This window comes from Ambystoma mexicanum, chromosome 11 (genome assembly GCF_040938575.1).
Source record: "Ambystoma mexicanum isolate Mex_15411 chromosome 11, UKY_AmexF1_1, whole genome shotgun sequence".
Classification (NCBI taxonomy): domain Eukaryota; kingdom Metazoa; phylum Chordata; class Amphibia; order Caudata; family Ambystomatidae; genus Ambystoma; species Ambystoma mexicanum.
This window is the reverse complement of record NC_090934.1, coordinates 319,888,807-319,905,194: the sequence shown is the minus strand read 5'-3', so window position 1 is coordinate 319,905,194 and position 16,388 is coordinate 319,888,807.

Below are 16,388 nucleotides of genomic sequence, written 5' to 3'. Positions count from 1 at the left end.
TTGAGGAGAGGGTGCACAATGGAGTGCTTGAGGAGTAGAGGGAAGGTGGAGTGATTTCAGAAATCAGCCAATGCTGTAGAAAGTGAGGCAATGTTGTCCTTGATTATTATGGAGGAGCAGGGACCACTTGTTTGGATGAGACTTTCATAGAACAGACTTGTCTAGAAATCTCATCAGGTGATATGGGAGAGACAGAGGAAAGTAGGAGGGAAGGGATGCGGGGGCCGAGGGAGGCCTGAGAGAGGGTGAGGGAGAATGGAGTCGTGTAGAGCACAGTGAGGACAGGATATTCTGAGTTTTAGAAATGAAGTGAGAAGCCAGTGCAGAGGGCCAGGGAAGGCAGAGGAGAAATGGAGACTGCGTAGGATTGGTGAGTTCTTTCCAGATTTTGAAAAGTGCAGCCATGTTGTTAGTGGCCCCAGAGATGCAGGCTTGGATACAGGCCCTCTTCTTCGAGCAGATGGGAAGTCTGTAATGCCTTTGGATCAGGCGGCAGGCCAGTTTGTCATAGGATGTACTCGAAGTGCAGTTAGATTATGTGGGTTCCACTGAATTTCTTTTGCATACCATGGGTCAAGCCAAGTCTCGGGAGGCTAGCTCAGGGACAATGTGCTTGACTTGGAAGCAAGATGACATGGAGCAACACAGGTTTGGTCCCTGGGTCCACGCTTTGAAACCACTGGGTATTATGTGCGTTATAAATAACCAATCATATCATATCATATCATAAGTCAATGAACCAGTGATTCTGGGGTTTTGGACATATTATTTATTATATCAGTCTTCTTGATCCCTTCAAGTATTAGTTATCAAGTGAATGTTCATCTTTTTGCTACATATTTTTACAATTATCCTCCATTGGTGTGCCAATGTAACTGTTTCCTATATTTAGGTTTAGAAACTTATGATGGAGTTGCATAGTCCATTGTTCTCCAGAAGATCGTATTGTAGTTAAAATCAATTAGGTTACATTTCAATACAATCTTAAATGAGGTCAAATAAAATGACATCCTTCTCACATCTCTGTATATTTATCGTATCTCTAATCTCTTTGGTATCCTATGCTACCTTCTGATTGGTAATAAGCAGTGGATCACCATGTCATCTCTATATTCTTTGAATCAAATAGGAGAAGTGTATGTTATGTAGTCATTACACAATTGACATTGTCTTCTACAAACAATGAATGAATTCATGCATCATCATCCTACAGCTTCCATACAATACTTCTGTCCCAAAATTAAATGTTCATGTTCATCAATTACTCAGAGGATAAAATGCATTTCACGGTCACAATTAAATCCTTCAGAAATAGTTTGTAATTTACAAATAGTTTGGCAGAGAGTAGTTTCTCTGTCTCCCAATCTTGAGTTCATTTCAATGTTTTTAATTGCAAAGAATTTTAAATTTGTGTTCAGTTCCCCTGTATGCTTGTTATGCCAGTGTTCAGTTAGGGGGGCTTTCCCATCTGAGTTGGTTAGGCTTCTCAGGAGTTCTCTCAATCTCATCCCCACTTCTCGAATAGTATTTCTTTATGTAGACCATGAACATGTTGAGTTGATTCAGAAACCTTTTCTCCAGGCGTGTTACTAACTGTTCCTAAAAGCTATAATTTAGAAAGGTGTACATTAAAAATAATTCACAAAAGTTACATTTGACGCAGGTGTTATTTATGAGAAGACATAACTTTCTATCAGATCTGAGCACTCCCAGGGGAGTGTCTTTCAAGTGGAAAATCAAATGTGAGTGAGCACAATAGAGCTATAACTTGCATGGCTTTTCACAAACATTTCAAAAGCATTTCCCATAGATATAGACACACATACATAACACGTTTATGATCCATGCAGAAGTTGTGTAGCAATTGTAAGACTATTCACTAATTGGTGTGATGTCAGAATTATATGTGTTGGAAAGGAAAAATGTAGGATACATATTTCAATGAGAATGAAAGGGCAGCTCTTTAAAAATCGTTCCCTACTCATGTGTGCTATATGCTTTGTCTGCGGACAGACAGCTAGAGTCAGAGATGCAGGTGTAAGTGTGCTTACTTAGTCACCCCCTACCTACCACCACTGTAATGTCTGTGATGTGTGAGTTATTCGTGGATCTTGTTGAAAGCCATATACACACAACCATATGTTACAATCTCTTTAGGGCTTTATTTATGTAAATTGAAAGCAAAGATACTTAATTCTCACTGTTATCAAACTGCTGATTTCTGCTCAGGGAGTATGAGCTATGGAGAGCACTTTCTCAGCCGTCAGTCAAACTATTCTCTCAAAGATTGACCAAACTGTGCTAAAGTCGGTCACATGTCCGCCATGTCAAACATGGGAGAGATGTCTTATCACTACCACCGCCAATAAGGGTTTGGAAGAACGGCACGTTTGGACAGTACTCAAGCTTCTTATAGGCAACTCCGCCTGCAATGGATGAATGCCTCTTTTCTCTCTCGAAATAGGCAAAATGGTGTTCCTTTTCACCCTTTCAGATGCGCACTTTTCATTGACTATGTTCCTGAAATCCTTAAAATGGCTAGTTGCCCTTTTGTTGATCTTGTGTGTCCTGTTTGTGTGCAGAATTCCCTGTGGTACTTTGAAGCACTGGTAGATTTCCATGCGCTTCACCAGGTACCCTTGCAGCACAGATAACGCTAGTGTAGGGGACAGTGTGTCTTTGCACGACGAGGACATGTAGAACATTCTGTGCACGACTTCCCGCAATGTCGCAGTCGAGACGGCCATTCGGTAAACAGGAAAACTAGGCAGCCATATCAATGGGAGAACACATTGCCAACCTGCACTTGGCATGAGTAGGCAGACGGTTGCTGATATATCCATTGTTCAAGTCCCCTTGGGGAACACAGACCCCCCAACTGCACAAAGGCAGCATTTCTCATTGCAATTACTGGAAAATAATTGCATGTATCAAAGTAATCCCGGTTTGCTTAGCAGGGTCTGCACTGGTCATATGAGAGAAGACTGTACACCCACTGAGAGAGAGAAAGAGAGAGAGGTAGAGAGAAAGAGAGAGAGAGAAAGAGAAGGAGGCAGAGAGAGAGAGAGAAGGCTGCAGAGAGAAAGCGAGAGAAAGAGAAGGAGGCAGAGAGAAAGCGAGAGAGAGAAAGAGAAGGAGGCACAGAGAAATAGAGAGAGAGAGAGAAGGCTGCAGAGAGAAAGCGAGAGAAAAGGCAGAGAGAAAGCGAGAGAAAGAGAAGAGGCAGAGAGAAAGAGAGAGAAAGAGAAGGAGACAGAGAGAAAGGAGAGAGAGAAAGAGAAGGAGGCAGAGAGAAAGGAGAGTGAGAAAGAGAAGGAGGTAGAGAGAGAAGCAAGGTCAGGGCATGCAAGTCAGAGGCACAGAGAAACAAATGCAAAAATATACACATTAGTTCAAAGGGAGAGAGAGGTTAAATACATATTTATCAATCACACGGGCAGTTGTGCAGACTTGCGGTCCCCGCATCTCGAGAGAGTCATTTTGGACCATTGCTTTTAGCGAAGTACAATTTGGATCTTTTAAAAGAGTTAGGCCTCATGGTGGTGCAGAAACAATGATGGTAACACAGTGGTAATCTGGATACCACTGCTTTACCGCCACATTACTGCACTGCCGTACTACAACTATGGTGAAACTGTGGAGTATTTTCCTCCAGCAAAATGCTGGAAGTAAATCCTCCACCTTACCAATAAAAAACGGCAAATTTGGCAGAATGACCACCCTTGGTAATTCCACCAAAATCCCTATTAAGTCCTATGAACTCCAAAAAATTGGAATTTACCCCACTTACAATCACTTGTCATCCTGCGGTAATTCTGTAGGACCAAGTGACTGTAACAGTAATTCCATTTGGTGGTATTTCAGCAGATTTACCACCAAAATATTGCCAAACTTGTAATGAGGCCAATTGTGTCATATTCCAGAAAAAATACATGTATCCGATTAACAAAATCATTTTTTACAGAGGTATTGTTAGAACGGGTCAGTGAAAGAGCAATCACTGCAGCTGACCAGCTAGGATTTATAGAGGTGGGTTAACCGAGGGAAGCACCAAAGCATGGATGACATTTCAAGGTGTCCATGTGTCGTAACTGGAACCCCTGGCAACACCCATGTGACCTCGGGCACTGCAAGTCCTGATTAAGGGTTATAGAGGCAAGGAGAAACCTAAAGTAAAGAGGGCTCAGACAAGAGCCCTCTTTACATTCATCAGCACCCTCTCCGCTGACGCAATATGTCTTGGTGGGGGGCAGCAAGCAATTTCTTTGACTTCATAAAGAAATTGTTTCTGTAATGCTTTGTAGTCAGAGTGACTTTAAATAGAAATGATTTCTTTTTGACATCTGAGGTTCCCCACCAGTACATGGAGGTCTTTGGCGTTTCTGCTCTGCGCATGACAGGAACCAGAGCGGGTTCCTTTCATGTGTGGAGCATCGCAGCAAGAGTTCTGCCTGCAGAGGAGTTCCTAGGGCAACGGATTCATGAAAATGTAAAAAAATGAAATATGTTTTGTGAATGTGTGTGCGTGCATGCAAGTGTGTGTGAGTGTGTCTATGTGTTTATGTATCTATATTATGCAATGTGTGTGAATAAGTAGGTGCAAGATATATGGGTGGCTGGGCATGCATGTTTGAGTGAATGGTGAATGGGTGCATGTGAAAATGAGCAAGTGGATGGTGTGTGAACGTGCGTGCTTGTGTTCAGTGCTTGTATTACTTGCCCGTAATCATCACTAATCCTAGTACTACTCTTGCTCTTCCCAGTACATGCCTATGAAGCACCTTGCCTCATACGTAAGAACTGGGATGAGGTAGAGGGACGTGGAGGTAATGCTGGACAGAGGAGCTGATTTTGGCAGCTGGATGATGAGAATGGGAGGGACAGAAGACATGTGGAGATGGTCCGCAGGATGGGGTGTACTAAATTGCAATGGGCATCCATGATAAAGCAGGCATAATATGTATTATTTGTGGCTATTTTGATACTGCCCGTCTATTCATTTCTTTCCATGGCACGACATTTTTACTGGGCATCTATAATAAATTAAACATAAGTGTTATTGCCTGGCTACACTGGCATTTGGGCTCAGACAGTCTATCCTTTCCTTGCTGTGGCATTGCATATTTTTCTCGACATGATGATACAGTAAGCATGATAAGTTGTATTACATGGTGAGATAGGAAATTTGGTACAACCGGTCTCGGTATGTCTTACTGTGGCATGGCATTGTTTATTGTGTATCATCAAGGCCACACCATAAATGATAAGTGTTATAAATGATAAGTGTTGTTACGTGTGTGGCCTACATTGTGCAGCCAGTTTTGAAATGTTTTCTTATTATGGCATTGCATTTTCAACGGCAAAGCAGTAAAATAGCTTAACTGGTTGAATTTTTGCTTGTGTGATCTTTGTGTGATCTGCAGCCTTTCATCCTTCAGAGGTTGATAAATGAGTACCAACTTCAGTTGGATTGATAATCGTTTGTAAATAAGAGGGGTCCTAGCAGGGCTTGCATAGAGCTCGACTGGGAAGGGGATGGGCACTTTACATTGACAAATGGAGCACAAGGGATTGGCCACCTCACTTCAGTGGCTAGCTCCAAAGGCCGTTGGGAAGCAACCTGGCTTTGTTGGCTAGAAATTCCATCAGCACTGGCCAGGGCATGTTAAAGCTTAGCTGTCTCCATGCATGCAGATGAGTGTGTCCTCCTGGGATGCATCCATTTATCAGACCAGGACCCAGATGGGCTTGCAAGGCTGACTGTCATTCAAGCTAGATTTCTGCCATCTACTGTTGATGCAAATATAGAAACTACTGCCCAATAACTATCCCTTTAAGATCCCTTGAGCAGGGTCGGACTGGGGCATAAAATTGTCCCGGGCACCATTGAAAAGTGGCCTCCAATCACGAACTGGAATTCATTACATTTCGGGATAACGGTTTGAGTACTACTCCAGGGGACGTTTTAGGTAACCATGTCACACAAATAGTGCACTTTAAATCACATTTGGTTAGTAGCATTAGTTAAAACTAGTGCAGTAACCCAAACGACTGGCCCAATTTGGCCACAAAAGACGGATCCACTTTGACAAAAATAAAACTGAACCACGATTAAATGGTCGGCCTGGCCTTCGGTCATTGCCTAGTGCCCTATAGTCCAGGCCAACCCTGCCCTGAAGTGCTAGCAGCGTCTGTGTTCTTTCTGTTTGCATAAGAATACATAACGTTTCAGCACTTTAGGGGTTTAAAAGATAATAAGTTGATTATGAGCTATGCACGTTGTGGGGCCCATGTGCTCCCGTGGATCTGGCATGAGAAGAGAAACGAATCCCCTTCATGTAAACCCAATGCATTATTGGAAAAGGACTGTGGCTGGTGCTTGCTGGGGCTCCCTGCCATTTTGTCCTTAGAGCAAGGACGCTGAGGTGAACCGGGAACCCAAGACAGTAGGCCGCTCGCAGCGGAATAACCGATCCAGTGGCGTGTCCAGACTCTTTTGAGAGGGGTGGCCAAAGTGGGGCGTGATTTATGCAGGGGTAGCATGAAGTACAAGCGCACACACACATAATTATCACATTTTAGGACCTGGGTGGCCAATCAGATTCCATGAGTAGCACCTGCCACCTCAGCCCACTTGCTGGTCACACCCCTGGCCCGCTCCCTGCATGGTCAAAACAGGCTGAGCAGTGTTAGAACACGTGCACCTTAGTATACCACAAAAAAGCACCAAGTTGTATAAGCTTACATTATTCAACTATAAGGAAAATTATGTGAATGTTTAGCTTTTCCTGTACATTGAACCAGCAGCAAGAAAAGGAGGCAGTGACAACGGGTATGCAGCTGTTTATTCAGAGAACGCAGAGCCTGCACTGTTACCTCTATTATGTAATTTGTATGAGATTTGCACTTCTAAAAAGAACAACTTTGATATTGTAGTTCCTTCTTGATGCTGCCATAAAAATAAAGATGTGATGCAATTTAGGAAGCGTCCCTGCCTTGCCATCACATTATCTTATGTTGAGGTACCTACTAATGATGTCACAGAATGAACTTCTTCAGTAAACGCAGCACCCTTGCATTCTTTTGTTGTGTTAATGAATGGGAGCAATTTTCGAGTGTTGCAAAACATGTTTTCAGGTTTTCGTAACTCTGGAAACAATACATGCTGTGTACAGAAACATTTTAGAAAGTATGTCAAATTCCAGAAGCCTTAATTACATTTCCAGCCAATTCTCAGCCAATTAAGAGTTGCTACTTTTTCCATAGAGTGAACATAAGAGAGTTGTGTTTGGGTGCTGCACCTCTGCCAGCACTTCCAAAATGAACTATGTATAAAGGATTAAATACAGTCCGGTGATTTGCGCTCAGTCTGGTATCATGAATCAACCATATATTTCTAGGTTTTGGTAAAAAGAAAAAAAAATGTGTTCAAAGTATCAAATAAAATCGATTGATTTGAAAAATATAATGTTTATGTTCATGTTTATGTTTATTATTTATATTATGCTCAGAGGTACCCGAAGGCTTAAGGGTGCAGACAAAGGACCAAAAAGAAAAACATACATACAGGTCTTACATAAAGACAGGAAACAGGCAGGATATATACACAACAGTATACAACACACACAACTACAAAATAAAGGAGGGAGTAATGGAGAACTAGAAAATCAATTATGCATATGGACCAGGGAGGAGAAGTCTCCTTGACAGTGGGGGTAATCAGATAATCAGAATACAACTGGAGGATCCCCTCGGAATGTATCTGCACAGTCTTAGGAACGCAGGTAGGGTACTAGTCCCACAACCCACTAGGACACAATTATTGTTGCCTTGCGGGCTCCAGTCTTTCAAATCCAGCCTACAGAGAAATTTAAGATCCAATAGTCTGACCACACCCGGCCCAGTTCTCTGTCTTAACCAGGTTAAGACCTTAAACCGCAATGCTCTTTTGGGTTCTTGACCATTAACCTTGCTGATATTAGTAATAATAAAGTTTCTCTGGTCCAAAACAAAATCCTGAGTGCTCATGTCTTCTATTTCAGGCATATGATACTTTCTTACACACAAGTTCTGAGAAGATCCCAACTTGGGGAGGGCATTCATCTGTGTAGAATGTAGAACCTCTTGGCCTGATTTCTGCGCGGATGCTGGAATGGAAACAGATGGTTCCAGGGTAGAACTGACAGTGTTAGGCTTGGTCGTTATTATACTTTTATTAATGGTCAAAGGGGGCCTATCAAGTGCCAGGACTTCCCTGCTACAATGGTCAAATTGTGAAGCTCTGTCTAGCCGCTCTTTTTGAAGGTTGACTTGACAGACCTTGTCCGAGTTACCTGACTGGATCCCATCAGTGGGACTAAAGGAGGCCATATTCTTACTCAAAGAACATGGATCCACAAGCATTTTCCTTAGTGAATCCACTAGAAGGCCCAAATCAAAAGGGTTTGTGCATAGCAGAGATCCGGCCATTGATCAAGTACTGATTGATCTGAAAGGGATAGAGAGGACCCAATCTCCTCTTGTGCAGCACCAACGGAACACTTCAGATGCTCTATATTATTTCCTGTATGTATCTCATCCCCCTCGTGGGTCGAGGAGACAGTGGGAGTAATAGCATGCTCCATAGTGTTACTATTATCAGATCTTGAGACACTGCCAGGGGAAACAGGGACTGTGGGCAATTCAGATTCAGTTCGAACATTCTGTAATCTTCGTCTTCTGCGAGAACTGAGAGTCAAGACCTCCAATCCTGATCTCTTGCAGGCGAAGGAGAAGGAGAAGAAGTAACTGGGCCTGCTTGTCCCATTTCCATTTCCATCTGTCTTGTGATAACCTTATCACAAGACCCAAGGGTATGTAGTGACTGATCCTGGTCCCTTCAATGTAAACTGTAGACCCCCCCTTTTTTACTGGTGGCCATAATGACTGCAATTAATTACACAAATGGTTTTTAAACAAAGCGTAAGCGGGCTGGAAGACGCTAGGCAAATAAGCGGCCCCTCTCTCCAGGGAAAACTATGTCCATAGAAGAGACTGCACACCCGCCACTATCATAGGCACGGCTATGGATGATCCGAGCTTCCCAAGCTTAACAGCCAGTGGTGAGAGCACAACAGAGCACAACAAAGATACAAAGATATAAATATCGCTCTGTATCAGCCTGAAGTATCGTGACTTTCAGATACTTTCAGGTACTCACCGGCTCACCGGCTCAGAGCGATTAGAAATAACGACTAGGGTGTACACAGGCAGGAGGAGTCCCAGCACTGGATGCCACTGGAGCGCTATCGACACTGGAGACCGCGACCGCCACGGAGGAGCTGCACGAAATTGCAGCCGACAGGCCTGCAGAATCACGTTGGTTAGAGAAAGGACCTAAACTAGCAGTGGACGTCAAGCTGCATGGCATGAATAGTGGTTACTGCCGCTTCCGACATCCCCATCAAGAAATGAATTCCTCTTTATTACGTAATCATACAGAGGCAAAACGATTAGGAAATAGAATGAAGTGAAATCTGTTCAAAATATCATTATCCATTATGTCATATTTAATACATCATGTCATATTTAATACATGATTCTCCAATATACCTCACATGTCATATTTAGCAGATCATTAGCACATCATTCTCCAGTATGCCAATAGTAACCTAATGGGGCACGTGCTTACGGTCCCCCCGTTCTGGGCTTTCTCAAGGCAAAGCTAACCCATATGTTCTCAAGATTACAGCAGAGAGCTAATATCGTATATTCTTTAGTCTTATGTTTTCCATAGTTAATTAAATATTATTTATGTTCTTTCTATTTCACGAAATGATAATCTCCTTGTAGTCATGTACATTCAAAATGTTTAACTTCCATAACATTTGCTAATTAGACCCTCGTGATCCTCATGCAAAGCGATACTATTGCGTGTACATAGTCACGGTTGCATTTTCATTGTATAATACTTTATTACAATTATTATCCGTATGTGTTAGCTTATCATTTCATTGTTTTGTATTAAATCCTTATGTTGGTCCGGAGAGGTTTAAGGTGAGGGAATTAAAGAAATATATTTAAAAAACAAAAGATTATTAGAATTCTGTGCCTAATAACTGAACATTAAGAATCAATATGTTCAGAAAGTTAGTAATATCATATCTTACCAAAGAGACTGGCGTCCGCAGTGAAGGCAAATCTACTCCTAATCATTATTCCCTCCTTTTCTCTTCTATGACTGTTCCATTCCAGTCTGTGAGAGAATGAGAGGTGTGTAGTAATATACCTTCTAGTTTCAAAGGTTCATAATTCCTTGGCACTAATTCATGAAAGTCCAAATGCGTACCTCCATAAAGGTATCCTCAATTATGATGTGTGCTTCGGTTGTCTGTATATTTTCAATAGGTTCACCTTTCCATCTACTTCTTGATATTTAATTGAAAGGATAATTATTCACTACAAAGTAAAACATCTTTAGACATTATTATATCAAACAGAAGCTGTCTATCAGTGTGCTGTTCTTGATTATACATGTATAGTTGCAGATAGGTTTCTTGATAATCTACATTGGCAAGAATTCTTTCATGTTTAGTGTCAGGCTAGCAGTATAATTATATGTAGATGATATATTCAGTAGCTTTCGTACTATTCCAGCTTACTAACCTTTGTTTTTCCTTTTCATTCCATATGGCAGCGTTCCACGTGTTCTTGCAAACGCCACGACCTTGGAAAACAATGAAATATGTTGACTGTGATGACGTCACATGCACCCGCTTGATAAGGTCATTGCTAAATATTGCGGGTGTCATTTGCCATGTACTGCAATAATCTGAATAGCAAAAGGATATTAATACTGTTCGGCAATTGCAAAAGTCCCTAACCCTGGTCGATATTAATAAGAAGAATTCCTATTGTTAAGATGCTATGCATTGTCTAATAAAGCTTATATGAAAACATCTATTTGGTGAATCATATCAATTATGTCAAAAGGTAAGTATAAAGCATGAGATATTTCAAATCTCATGTATATAGTAGGATGAAATATAAAGCATAATAATAGCTATGAAATCATGAAATCATAGTTAAGTGCCTTTCCATCAATTTCTGTTAAGGGTCCTATTTCATATATTTGTCACAATATCAACCCAGTTCTTGCATTGGGTAGTGTATTATCATTTGATGATTTTTTTTTGTTGTTGATTGTAGTCCCATTTCATTGAAATTGATAGGTGATGATAGCAGTACTCTGGTTACTAGCCCTGTCCCCTCTTTTAATTTGTTGTATGTACTGTGAGCGCCCTGAGGCCTACAGGCGTGCTAGCACTATATAACACATATATAGAATAGAATAGAACAGAATCATACCAGTTTTATTTATCCATTTGGTATTTATAATGTGCCTATACACAATGTGCTTCAAGGCGCAACAAGACAAGGGGGGGCAGGGATGAGAAAAATAAACAGCCCTACTAGGCCTTGTGACATTCTGATCATGAAATTGCAGTAACAAGAAGTGTGGGGGAGAGGAAAGGGGGGAGAGGCCAGTCAGGGTGGAAGGGCCAGTTGGATAAGAGTGTGCCAGGGAGTCCAGGTAAACAGAGCAAGGGAAATGCAGAGAGTGCAAGAGAAGCAGGTCCATCTGAAAAATGTGAGGACCGGGACTGGAAGGGCTCAAAGGGTGCAGGCCCAGACAGGAAGTGCAGGAGGAGGCAGCCCGGAGGGCAAGTGCAAGTTGAGGGGGAGCAGGGGGAGATCAAGTGCAGGGGTAGACTGGTCAAGGAGGGTCTGGTGCCATGTACAAATCTGAAGGAACCAGATGGCCATTCAAGAAGCAGAGAGGGACATTAGCAGGGGAGGGTGAGAGGGAAGGAGGAAGAGAAAAGGAGGGTCTAGAGAAGCTTCCAGAACGTAAGGAGATCTGGCTCAAGTCTGAGAGGGGCAGGGAGGCCATTCCAGAGGGAGGCACCTGTGGGAGTAAGAGATGTACTCCCCACTCTCTGCTAAGAAAAGCATCTGATCTGCATAGAGTTGCAGCTAAAAGACCAAATTGCTCTAGCAGGGATGTATTTAGTGAGAGCGAGTTGGATGTAGAGGTGTCGCAGGACCCACAAAGTCTTGTGGATGATGCAGGGGTCTAGAACTAGATCCTTGCAGCAACCAGGAGCCACTGGAGAGACTTTAGGGCTGGAGAGATGCCGTCCCTGGGCTTGAAGCCAAGGATAAGTGTTGCAGTCTTATTCTGGATAAGTTAAAGGGGGCGAAGGGAGGCGTTAGGCAGATTGAGGAAGAGGCTGTTGCAGTAGTCCAGCCTGGAGACGGGCAGAGCTCTGGAGGCATTGAGTTTCTGGGGGAAGGTAAGGAAAGGGAGAAGGCCCCTGAAGGGGTTCAGCTTAAAGTGTGTCTTCTTGGCAAGGTCTGTGATGTGAAGAGGGAGGAGTCAGGGATGACACAAAGGTTTTGTTGCCTCACTGGAGGGTGAGGATAGTGGGCCCAAGGAGGGCAGCCAATGTAAAGGAGGAAAGGAGGGAGCTGTGGTCCCAATGAGAAGGATCTCAGTCTCACTGGCATTAAGGCAGATATCGTTGGCAGTGCACCATGCCTGAATAGCAGACAAACAGTCAATAATTAATGAGGAAGAGGAGGAGGCAGAGTAGGGAAACTTGAAGGAGAGCTGTGTGTCGTCCGCATAACTATAGAAGTTTGGAGAGAAGGTGGAGATCAAATGGGGTAGAGGGGCAATGTAGATCTTGAGAAGTCAATGTGAGAGGATAGAGCCCTGTGGGACACCACCATTGGAGATGGAGATGAAGGACAGAAAAGGGCCTCATTGAACCTGGGAAGGTCAGTCAAGGGTATTATGGAGCCGATTTAAAAGGGTGGCACAAATGACTATATCAAAGGAAGAGGAAAAGTCCAGAAGGATGATAACAGAATGAGAGTTGGAATCAAGGTTTGAGAGCAAGTCTTTACAGGTGTTCAGGAGTGCAGTTCCCATGCCTCTGGCAGCTCTGAAGCCAGACTGGTGGTCGTGGAGACAACCAACAGATGCAGTGTGGTGGATAAACTGGGAGATGGCCATTTTCTCCAAGAGTTTGCCCACTAAGGGGGTAATGGAGATAAGGTGTTAGTTAGCCAGACAGGAAGGGTCGGCAGAATGCTTTTTGAGGAGAGGGTGTACAATGGAGTGCTTGAGGAGTAGAGGGAAGGAGGAGTGATTTCAGAAATCAGCCAATTCTGGAGAAAGTGAGACAATGTTGTCCTTGATTATTATGGAGAAGCAGGGACCACCTGTGTGGATGAGACTTTCATAGAACAGACTTGTCTAGAAACCTCATCAGGTGATATGGGAGAGACAGAGGAAAGTAGGAGGGAAGGGATGCAGGGGCCGAGGGAGGCCTGAGAGAGGGTGAGGGAGAATGGAGTCGTGTAGAGCAGAGTGAGGACAGGATATCCTGAGTTTTTTAAATGAAGTGAGAGGCCAGTGCAGTGCAGAGGGCCAGGAAAGGTAGAGGAGAAATGGAGACTGCGCAGGATTGGTGAGTTCTTTCCAGATTTTGAAAAGTGCAGCCATGTTGTTAGTGGCCCCAGAGATGCAGGCTTGGGTATAGGCCCTCTTCTTCGAGCAGATGGAAAGTCTGTAATGCCTTTGGATCACGCGGCAGGCCATTTTGTCAATTGATGTACCCGAAGTCCAGTTAGATTATGTGGGCTCCATTGAATTTCTTTTGCATACCATGGGTCAATCCAAGTCTTGGGAGGTTAGCTCAGGGACAATGTGCTTGACTTGGAAGCAAGATGACATGGAGCAACACAGGTTTGATCCCTGGGTCCACGCTTTGAAACCACTGGGTATTACGTGCATTATAAATAACAATCATATCATATCATGTCATATCATATCATATCAGAAATCAATGAACCAGTGATTCTGGGGTTTTTGGACATGTTATTTATTATATCAGTCGTCTTGATCCCTTCAAGTATTAGTTATCAAGTGAATGTTCATCTTGTTGCCACATATTTTTACAATTATCCTCCATTGGTGTGCCAATGTAACTGTTTCCTACATTTAGGCTTAGAAACGTATCATGATCGAGTTTCATAGTCCATTTTTCTCCAAAAGATCGTATTGTAGTTAAAATCAATTAGGTTACATTTCAATTCAATCTTAAATGAGGTCAAATAAAATGACATCCTTCTCACATCACTGTATATTTATCATATCTCTAATCTCTTTGGAATCCTATGCTATCTTCTGATTGGTAATAAGCAGTGGATCGCCATGTCATCTCTATATTCTTTGAATCAAATAGGAGAAGTGTATGTTATGTAGTCATTACAAAATTGACATTGTCTTCTACAAACAATCAATGTATTCATGCATCATCATCCTGCAGCTTCCATACAATCCTGGTGTCCCAATCATAAATATTCATGTTCATCAATTACTCAGAGGATAACATGCATTTCACGGTCACAATTAAATCGTTCAGAAATAGTTTGTAATTTACAAATAGTTTGGCAGATAATAGTTTCTCTGTCTCCCAATCTTGAGGTCATTTCAATGTTTTTAATTGCAAACAATTTTAAAATGGTGTTCAGTTCCCTTGTATGCTTATTATGCCAGTGTTCAGCTAGGGGGGTTTTCACATCTGAGTTGGTTAGGCTTCTCAGGAGTTCTCTCAATCTCATCCCCACTTCTCGAATAGTATTTCTTTATGCACACCATGAACATGTTGAAATGATTCAGAAACCTTTTCTCCAGGCGTGTTACTAACTGTTCCTAAAAGCTATAATTTAGAAAGGTGTACATTATAAATAATTCCCAAAAGTTATATTTGATGCAGGTATTATTTTCAAGAAGACATAACTTTCTATCAGATCTGAGCACTGCCAGGGGAGTGTCTTTGAAATGGAAAATCAAATGTCAGTGAGCACAATAGAGCTATAACTTGCATGGCTTTTCACAAACATTTCAAAAGCATTTCCCATAGATATAGACACACATAAATAACACGTTTATGATCCATGCAGAAGTTGTGTAGTAATTGTAAGGCTATTCACTAATTGGTGTGATGTCAGAATTATATGTGTAGGAAAGGAAAGATGTGGGAAAGATATTTAAATGAGAATGAAAGGGCAGCTCTTTAAAAATCGTTCCCTACTCATGTGTGCTATATGCTTTGTCTGCGGACAGACAGCTAGAGTCAGAGATGCAGGTGTAAATGTGCTTACTTAGTCACCCCCTACCTACCACCACTGTAATGTCTGTGATGTGTGAGTTATGCATATGTTATTCGTGGATCTTGTTGAAAGCCATATACACACAGCCATATGTTACAATCTCTTTAGGGCTTTATTTATGTAAATTGAAAGCAAAGATACTTAATTCTCACTGTTATCAACCTGCTGTTTTCTGCTCAGGGAGTATGAGCTATGGGGAGCACTTTCTCAGCCGTCAGTCAAACTATTCTCTCAAAGATTGACCAAACTGTAGTAAAGTCGGTCACATGTCCGCCATGTCAAACATGGGAGAGATGTCTTATCACTACCACCACCAATAGGGGTTTGGAAGAACGGCACGTTTGGACAGTACTCAAGCTTCTTATAGGCAACTCCGCCTGCAATGTATGAATGCCTCTTTTCTCTCTCGAAATAGGCAAAATGGTGTTCCTTTTCACCCTTTCAGATGCGCAATTTTCATTGACTATGTTCCTGAAATCCTTAAAATGGCTAGTTGCCCTTTTGTTGATCTTGTGTGTCCTGTTTGTGTGCAGAATTCCCTGTGGCACTTTGAAGCACTGGTAGATTTCCATGCGCTTCACCAGGTACCCTTGCACATCCCTCTGCAGCACAGATAACGCTAGTGTAGGGGACAGTGTGTCTTTGAACGACGACATGTGGAACATTCTGTGCACGACTTCCCGCAATGCCGCAGTCGAGACGGCCATTCGGTAAACAGGAAAACTAGGCAGCCATATCAATGGGAGAACACATTGCCAACCTGCACTTGGCATGAGTAGGCAGACGGTTGCTGATATATCCATTGTTCAAGTCCCCTTAGGGAACACAGACCCCCCAAATGCACAAAGGCAGCATTTCTCATTGCAATTACTGGAAAATAATTGCATGTATCAAAGTAACCCCGGTTTGCTTAGCAGGGTCTGCACTGGTCATATGAGAGAAGACTGTACACCGACTGAGAGAGAGAAAGAGAGAGAGGTAGAGAGAAAGAGCGAGAGAGAAAGAGAAGGAGGCAGAGAGAGAGAGAGAAGGCTGCAGAGAGAAAGCGAGAGAAAGAGAAGGAGGCAGAGAGAACGCTAGAGAGAGAAAGAGAAGGAGGCACAGAGAAATAGAGAGAGAGAGAGAAGGCTGCAGAGAGAAAGCGAGAGAAAGAGAAGAGGCAG